Source organism: Penaeus japonicus, unplaced genomic scaffold, assembly GCF_977035675.1.
Source record: "Penaeus japonicus unplaced genomic scaffold, GWHDUDI00000001_assembly GWHDUDI00000029, whole genome shotgun sequence".
Lineage (NCBI taxonomy): Eukaryota > Metazoa > Arthropoda > Malacostraca > Decapoda > Penaeidae > Penaeus > Penaeus japonicus.
The window spans coordinates 19,715,207-19,725,206 of NW_028234431.1; the positions used below are offsets into that span (position 1 = coordinate 19,715,207).

General features: G+C 34.1%; 1 protein-coding gene across 7 annotated transcripts in view; it reads right to left on the reverse strand.

Moving 5' to 3' along the window:
• Positions 1-5,990: 5,990 nt before the first annotated feature.
• The window catches only part of egh (beta-1,4-mannosyltransferase egh), a 176,805-nt gene continuing 172,795 nt past the window's right edge, over positions 5,991-10,000 (reverse strand). For all 7 annotated transcript variants that reach the window (XM_043007925.2, XM_086554007.1, XM_086554009.1 and 4 more), the window contains one exon: positions 5,991-10,000. This exon is cut by the window's right edge and continues 929 nt beyond it. The gene's annotated coding sequence lies outside the window, so the exon portion shown is untranslated.

Here is a 10,000-nt window from a genome sequence, read left to right on the forward strand (position 1 = left end):
CGTTTTAGAATCACTTTCCTCCGCGTCGTCAGCGCTTCGAAAATGTTTTTACTCCTCGGCACCCACTCCCCCTCTTGTTTCAAGCTTTAATCTACACCAGTGGCTCTTCAACGTGATGTAAGTTGTATTTAGGAATAAAAAAAGGCACCAAGGATAAATCTATAATTATGGAGTTACTCGCAATAGCTGAAGAATATCATGAGAGGAAAATGCGGTCGGTTCAAAATGTAAACATTGTGGTCGAGTGAGAGTTAAAATCAAATTTCGGGAGACTAAAAACGGGAATCCGGAAAAAAATCGTGTAAAATGAATACTTTATGTCTGGGTTTGTGCAAGTTCATGTTTTTTTTTTTTTTTTTTTTTTTTTCTTTTTTTTTTTTAAGTGTAGTGTCTGCTGGTTTCTTTTTCAAGGTAAATGGCCATGGATGTTTACACCTGATGATATTAATGATAATGATAGGATGATAACATTTAAAAATGATAATGATAATGACTATGAGGATGACAAGGATGATGATGTTGAGGAGGAGGAGGATAATGATGCTGATAATAAATGTTATCATTATTATCATGTTATAATCATTATTGTTATTATTATCATCATTATAAGTATCATTAAAATCATTCCCCTTTTTATTATTACTATTATTATAAGTATCATTAAAATTATTATTATTATTGTTGTTGTTATCATCATCAATATCATCATCTCTCTCTCTTATTAATGAGGCGTGTGCATGTGTGTGTGTGTGTGTGTGTGTGTGTGTGTGTGTGTGTGTGTGTGTGTGTGTGTGTGTGTGTGTGTGTGTGTGTGTGTGTGTGTGTGTGTGAGTTTACATACCGAACACCAGAACAATAATAATGTTGATAATGATAATAATAACAGTTGTCACAAATCATCATCACCATCATTGTCATATGCGAACTTATAGTATAGATTCATGAAAACATAATTGTTTATGAGGCACAGACCATGATCATCTTAATTTCATTGCATTTTCAGTTCAACTAAAGTGAATGTGTGTTTGTAGGGGAGTGAAAAAGGCCGTTTTTTTATCTTGGCAAAAAATGATCAATGAATCGATGATATTGGCGAGATTTCTGTCTGCTGGTAAACAATCCCATGGTAGTCCGTTTGTTAACTTTTATTTTCAATATGTCCTCCTTCATTAAGACTAAAGTTCAACCGGAAACAATGTGATTCGGCAGTAAATAACACGCTTAGTAATAACCTCTTTGCTGAAAATAGCATTCGTACAATATAAACTCGGCGGCAACTCGCCCGGGAATCAACCTTGGATTTTCTCGCAAGCGTTTTTGTAAGCACAGTTGACGCATCCGGTCGCGTTCGCGGATTGGCTTATGACGTAGTACTCTCCATCAGGAGCGGTCGAGGCTTATAGTTTGGGTCCTGTTCGGGTGTTAACTCATACAAGAACAAGATCTGAGTGGTCTACTTCCATTAGAAGCTGAATCTAACAATATGTATTGATCTATAACAGGAGTTGACAGCCCAGAATCTGCAGAGTTATTTTCTTCAAACTTGGCAGAAGGGCAGCGTTCCAGGAGCAATACTATAAATTATGAATGGAAATATGATTATGTTTAAATTTTCTTTGTCGATAATCTCATTTGGGAGTTAAATGAACCTATAAACAAAATAAGCAAATGCACTCAAAAATGATCATAATTATGGGAATCAAACAATAATGATAATAATAATTATTGTAGTAGTAATATTAATAACGATAATGATAATAATAATGATGATAATCATGATCAAGAAAATAATATTGATCATAATAACAGTTATAAAATAAACCTATATCTACTTAATATAGTATTAGAGGAGGCAGAGCCATGGTTACTCACACTATGGCGTTGTGGTTATCTCTGACAGAAGTTAAGCTGTTATTTTTTACGATAACTTGGACAGTTGGGAGTAGGGAGCAGGAGTTCCTTTGGTCTAAAAGAGCCGCATGCTTCTCCTGCTGAGCCGCAGAGTGCCGACCGCTGATCTATGAGAGAGAGTATTGTGTGTGCGTTTGTGTGCAGGTGTGTGTGTGTGCGTGTGTGTGTGTGTGTGTGTTGTGTGGGTGGGTGTGTGTGTGTGGGGGTGTGTGCGTGCGTGCGTGTGTGTGTGAGTGAGTGCGTGCGTGTGTGCGTGTGTGTGTGTGTGTGTGTGTGTGTGTGTGTGTGTGTGTGTGAGTTTACATACCGAACACCAGAACAAGGATAATTGCTTCACTCACGGGTTGATAATCTCCAGACTTTATCATGACGAGAATCACCAAATGACGTGTGATAATCCCTAGCACCGGGTCGGGTTACAGGAGCTGTTGGGCTCTAGGAGGAGGGGGGAGGGGGGGGTAGAGGACAAAGGACAGAGGCGGAGGTAGAGTAGGTAGGCCTAACCTGTTTTCAGGTGTGTTGAAACTCAAATTATCTTCTTTTCCATTATGTGTTCTATTGATTTCGATTTTATGCTTCCTTCGATCTTTGGGGCTTATTTGACTGACTCTCTTTGTCTGTTACTCAATTAATCTCTCTGTCTGTTAATCTCTCTCTCTCTCTCTCTCTCTCTCTCTCTCTCCTTTTCTCTCTCTCTCTCTCTCTCTCTCCTTTTCTCTCTCTCTCTCTCTCTCTCTCTCCTTTTCTCTCTCTCTCTCTCTCTCTCTCTCTCTCTCTCTCTCTCTCTCTCTCTCTCTCTCTCTCTCTCTCTCTCTCTCTCTCTCTCTCTCTCTCTCTCTCTCTCTCTCTCTCTATCTATCTCTCTCTCTCTCTCTCTCTCTGTTCTCGATCTATTTCTTTTTACTTCTCTCTTTCTCTCTGTCTCTGTCCCTCTCTCTCTTTCTCCCACTCTCCCCCTCTCTCTCTCTGCATCTATAAATATGTCTCTAACTATTTATCTCTCTCTCTCTCTCTCTCTCTCTCTCTCTCTCTCTCTCTCTCTCTCTCTCTCTCTCTCTCTCTCTCTCTCTCTCAGCTTTACTCCGATTAGGGACTTTAAAAAACAGTCAAGCCACTACATTTCCATCGCAAGTTCTAACTACACATCAATGACGAAATGCAGCACCTTGGCGCGATTTCCGACCAGGAATTTTTACATGATGAAAGGGTGATGATTACTCAACTAGATAACTCTAATGAGCCACATCCTGAAGCATCAGGAAATGAAGAAAAAAAGTAACTGCTCGAAATCACACATGCTTTAAAGTCCGAACACTGCAATCATGCAGAAAATGCGAGTTTCTTTCGTCTGTGATGGCATCGTTTGCAGACTTCACCTCCCGGCGCCAGGGTGTGTTTTTTTTCTAGATTTAGATTTAAAGGTTGCATATCCATCACTGGATAGTTATTTAGACCTTGGAACTAATTCGCATAACTACACATTACGAATCAGACAAAGACAGGAACCAGAAACCCAGTGGGGGAATGTATTGTTCAGATCATCACGAAACGTCTTTAAGACATAAAAATCTCCTATAATGTTCAAGCGGCGACTTTCAAGGGATACGTGTGGCTGATCCGGGTTGCCCTGCGGGGCATTGCCTGCGCCTGCAAGCGCTGGCATACCCGGGCCTTGTGCAAGGGCGCCTGCTGTTCTGTGTTCTTACTCATGCCCAAAATCTAAGCGTGGCCTATGCGGACCTTGGGAACTAAGTGGAGCAACATCAACGAACCTTTTCTGCTGCGATGCAGATTGGATGTATGTGTATATACATATACAGTATACACACACATACAAACACACACACACACACACACACACACACACACACACACACACACATATATAGATATATATATATATATATATATATATATATATATATATATATATATATATATATATATATATATATATATATATATATATATATATATACATATATATATATATATGAATATTATATATATATATATATATACATAACCATATATATACATATATGTATATAGATACATACATGTATATACATGTGTATACATATATATATAAACATATATATTTACATATATATACATATTATACATATATATATGTATATATATATTCATATATTTATACATATGTATATATATATATATATATATATATATATATATATATTATAATATATATATATATATATATATATACATACATATGTATATATACATATCTATGTATATATATACATACATATGTATATATATACATATGTATGTATATATAAATACATATGTATATATATAAAAATACATATGTATATATATAAAAATACATATTTAACATTAATATATATACATATATATACAATATATATATATATATAATATTATACATATATATATATATATATATGCATATATACACATATACATATACATATATATACATATATACATATACATACATATGTATATATATAAATACATATTTACATTAATATACATATACATATACATATATATATATATATATATATAATACATATAATATATATATATATATATATATATATATATATATATATATATATACATATATCATATATATATTCTTAGTGAAGTTTAAACGGGTGTTGAGCTACCGTGATCAGTGTTGATTCCTTCAGATCATTGATATTTTTTAATTTTCATTTAGTTCATCCCCGATAACATGGAACCAGTGAAGTTACTGAAACAATATGTTTTTTCAAACATATGCATGTAGTTGCTGGCAGGGCAAGCAAACGACACGACAAGATTCAACCTGGCCTTACCAGCAGACGATATTTTTTGATATGGAGGCGAGACATCCTCTCACTGTGTTACGTCCCTGCATGGGGTGTGAATCGGATTTCCACGAAGGGTCTCTGCCCTCTTGTCTAGAATCCTCACGCCTCTAAGTTTACTCTCTCTTCGTTTGGTGGATTAGCCATTACAGAAATCAGTCTGTCACAATACAGGTGGATCTACTGTATCATTGACAGTAGCCGGTATTCCCCTCGGCTCTTATGTTGTCTATAAGGTATGCAAGTATTTGGCTGTTACATCTTGTACTTCGACCAAAAAGAGCCACAGCAGCACTGATGGATTAAACGTTCCACTGAGCAACCGTACTTTCGGTTCCGTAAATTACTACATAAAGCGTTGTTAACTCTAGTAGTAGTATTATAGTAGTAGAAACTGTCAGCAATCAAGTTTACACGAGTCGCCGGTAAATCTGGCAACGGCTATAGAAAACGAGGCTACCTTTTTATAGGGTGGACTAGTTTATACAAGTGGTTTAAAACACGCTTTAGTTTTGGTTATATTTTAAAGTGAGAGGGAAAGATGAAAAAAAAGACGGGGGTGCAAAGAAGAGAGAATTTTCAGGATGATATATAAACAATGAAAAAAAAAAATTATGACAGAGCACAAGTGAAGCCAACTCACAACCATCCATGGACGTGTATTTCTTTAACACCATAATCAAGACTGAGAAAAAATATATGAATTTGTCTACTAATGGATGAAAATGTAAAATTGGGATTAATTTGTAGATTTCCTCTCTTTTCGCCTTTTAGCATCTATTAAATTAAGGTCACAATAGTATTCTTGATTTCTTCCATTTTCCCTTCCAATTACAAAGTTATTGGAACTTGTAGAAATATCAGAAACTGGAAAAAGAACCACATTGAATAAATACTATATAGGCCAGACAAGAACACAAAAAACAACTTAGAATGGATTGACATTATAGCAGGCATATGATCTTTTGTTTATATCTACAATCCAAACTTAAATATTTATATGCTCATCCTGCGTACCAGTAATGATCTATATATGTGCCGTGGCATTATTCAGAAACAGATGGCCCAATGAACAGTATGGATGAAGAATAAGAAGAGGTGAAGTGCTATGCCAGTGAACAAGGGAAATTCAGTGATAGATATCTAATCAATTTACCTGATAATAGAAAACAAATAAGAAATATCACAAATGAAGTTTATAATACTATTGTTGTAATAAATAAAATACAATTTTCTTCAATATTTTATTATCAACCAGCTTCCTGAAGACAGCAAATCCTATAAATTAGTTATAGGCAGCTCTGCAGTTCTTAATAAATTAATTACTTTTCAAAAGAAAAGAGAAAAAAAATAAGAGAGATCATCCATTACACATGTTTACTCCTTCATAGAAAAAATAAGTTACTGTGTTCTATCTCCTCTGTGACCCAAGAGTTGACCTAAAGTTCACACGAAAGAAAAAAATTGAAAAAAGAAATCTGCATTCAAAAGGAAAACATTTGACATCCTTGTCATTGTCAAGCCTGTGTCTTTTCTTGTCGTTGCTGCTTTTTTTCTCCTAGTCTGGACAGGTACAGAGTTCGTCAAAGTACACTTTCAGTATACATGGTCATGAAAGAAATAAAAGACACATTCATTTAAACAGAGAAGCAGTGAGTGTAATCATTACTAAACTGCCCTAAGTTACAGGTCAATGCATACATACTCACACAATAACAATGGTTCAACTTTTTTGTTTAACTGTTGGTGTTATTTACTAAACTGAAACTTGCATTTTGATACTTTAAATAAGTAATTGTTCTTACTGTCTCTTATTTCTTTCATTTGTAATTAAATAAGTGTTTGGATCACTTCTATTACACAATCATCTACACCAGCTCATGCATGTGACCAGCAGAAGTAATGGTAAAGCAAATTTGATAAATTTATAGATGACAAAAATGATTCAAACAATTTCAATGATAATTATGATAATATTAGCAAGAGCAATAATAATAATTGGAGTAACAATACTACACTTTTTTTTTAATGCACACGGATCCATAAAGCACAAATGATGTTTTTATTAAATTGAGTGTTAAACCCAACTGGAGACTTGTCTCTCCGTATTTCAGGTAACCATCTTTTATTATGATGATCACCTTTTGTCAGTATTATCATCATTATCATCATTAATATCATGATTTTTTAAAAATATACCTTCATGATCATCATTATCATCATTACTAAATTTACCAACATAGTCACCATCATTTTTATAACTTTAACAAATAAATAAAAAAGCAATAACATTATTTTGGATTACCTAACAATCAAAAGCACAAAGACAAGTACTTGAGCATACAAGAATGTAGATCAAAGAATGGTACGACAAGTTAATAGAGTGAACAAACAGATGGATCATGAGATCATACACTGCTCTAACACACACAGACCATACTATAACGCCATGTACCCTAAGCTGTTCAACATGAACAAACCAGATTTAAGAGTTACAAAACATGCACAAGTACACAAGATTGATGATTATGCTAGACTGGCACACAACTTTCCTTTTTTCCTTTTTACTTTACCGTTATTAAGAAACTTAAAATTCTGTATTTTGTGGCATCACCATCTTTTAATTTTCCAGCATTTGTGGATACTATCATTTCTTGCAAACATTTAGCTTGACTATCATTCAACTGAAACTTTCTTTTTCTGTCTCTTTCAGAACACATAACTGACGTCTAAAGTCAAAACCACTGTAAAATTCAACAAATGCAATTACTAACATGAAATAAAAGTTTCATATGGCAATGTGTTTACACCAATTAATATGTTTTCTTTTTTCTATGTAAGGAACAATAGAATTTAGAAACATGAAACAGAAATTATATTGTCAAAAAAAAAAGAATATTTAAAGGCAAAAACACTATGAAAGCATTACTAGAAAAGTATGCATTTATTTCCTTGCTTTTAGAATTACATTAATTTTCTTTTTCTTTTTCTTTTCTTTCTTTTTTGAGGGTTTGTGTGACTCTCATAGCATATATACAAAATATAGATAACACTTCCCAAAAATCTTAGACATGCCTCTCAGTTGCAACACATGCCAATCTAATGGACAACAATGAAGATCCTTCCCTTTGTGCAAGTGAATCAGAAGGAGATTTTCGGAAAATAAAGTGGAAAAAAAAGAAAGAGAAAAGAGAAAAATCTGCTGTTTAATGCCAACTTTATGACACTTAGAACTTTCAGCTGAAAACTCCCATTAGAAAAAAAAATCATAAAAAAATAAATAAGAATCACTATTAACAATCAAATAAATAAAAAGTGACGCACAGCATCATTGCTACCCTTATTGTAAATGCACCAACCTCTATGAAAAGCATTCGTTTACAAATCAAATACAAGGAAAGTCACATTGGAAATATGTACAAGTTGTGCTATAACTGAACTTTTATAAATATCAACTACAATTGTGCAAGAAACAAACATCACTTCAACACACACATCAGAATCATAGAACACACAAACGACAGTATAACTTATGACACTGAGTTAAAACAGCTAATTTTGGAAATGTATAATCTAACCTCCTGAGTCCACAGTTAAATTACACATTCCTCTCAAGACTCGAGTCGCAGCTCCACCTTGCCGTCTTCTAGTCCTTTCTCAAGACATGCTGGAGGGTAAGTCAGAGTGGTCTGAGGTCTAAACAAACCCTCACTTGGTTGTTCATTCCTATGGTGTGTGTGTCCTCAAGGAAGATACCCTTTGAACACCCTTAACTATTTTATCATGAACTAGAAAACACATCACTCTAGAATGATTTCTCTTTCTTTTACATTGATGGCAGCTGCCTTATGCTACATTATGGTTTCTTTGTTATTTCTTTTTAAAGATTGAAATATAATAATTACTTCTTTAATGTGTGCCTAGTTAATTTAGAGATAGAAATCCATCTGCTTTACCTTTATGGCATGATTTCATGGATGATGTTAGAGCTAGACACTAACAATAATTTTCCCACTTAAACAGGCTGCCATTTTTATAACATAAATTCAGCTTTAACACGCATTTATTGGCTCTTAACATGGTGAGGTACATCTGTCTACACTAAATAACATCGCTTTCAATTTACCAAAATAAGGGCAATATCATGCCCACAAAAAACTAGTGTTCTTAAGTCTTTGGTTAAGACCAAATCTTCCAACTCACTTTGGAAGAATTAAACATATAATATATACAATAACACAGTGAGTTTTTCTAACAAATAAAATACAACATCACAACCAAAGGAACAAAGATATGTCTACTCTATGAGATGCATCCACTAACACAAAGAATTACTTTCACTTACACGTGCAGTGCTAATGGTAAACATTATGGCCAACGAGGCACCTATATGTTCATCCTCCAAGCCCACAGAATGTGCTCTGAGAGAGCTTTGTTGTACTGAAACTTTTTAATGATGATTTCTGGAAACTTTTTTTTTTACTTTTTTATAAATATATCTTATTTTTTGGTTGTATTTGTTTTGTTTAAATAACACCCATCATGCTGGTCTTTCAAACACTGACAATAGTTTATCGTGACATATTTCAAGTCTGCTGTCTTCTAAGCAATCATCAAAATGCAACTTTCAAACTGACTCTTGACTGAAAAGAAAAGTTTTAAAATATATCAATAATAATAAAAGAAGAAAAAAAACATAAAACATTGTATATCAAATAACATCAAGAACATTGGTTTCCACATTGTTGTTGAAAAGAAAAAATAATTACGGCAAGTTCAGGTAAATCCTGAAAGCAACGCCCTGGCACTGGATATTATAGGTCTAAGTATCTGCTTGCTTGTTTTCCACTGGCAGTGAATGTGTATCACAAGAATGGGGATGCTTATAGCACCTGTTTCACTATCATCATATTCACAAGCTAATATATACCACAAAGCACTCATCCATATTTGTCTAGATCTTTTTAATTAAGTTGAGTTGATTTAAACTGGCTGTGTTACCCCCAGTTGGAATAAGGTGAGAATCAACAGGTAAGCAAGGCCTTACGAAGTTGGCCGTACACCTAAATTTTGATTTGTGCCTGCTAAAGACCCTCTGATCGAAGCCTACTGCTCTGTATTCAATCCAGCCCAGAATGTCTAATGCTGCTACATGAAGTTGAGAGAAGGTCATGTGACAAGCCTGTAGACTGTCTGATCTGCTGTGTTTCTGATGTTTTTGGTAAAACCACTTTCAAGGA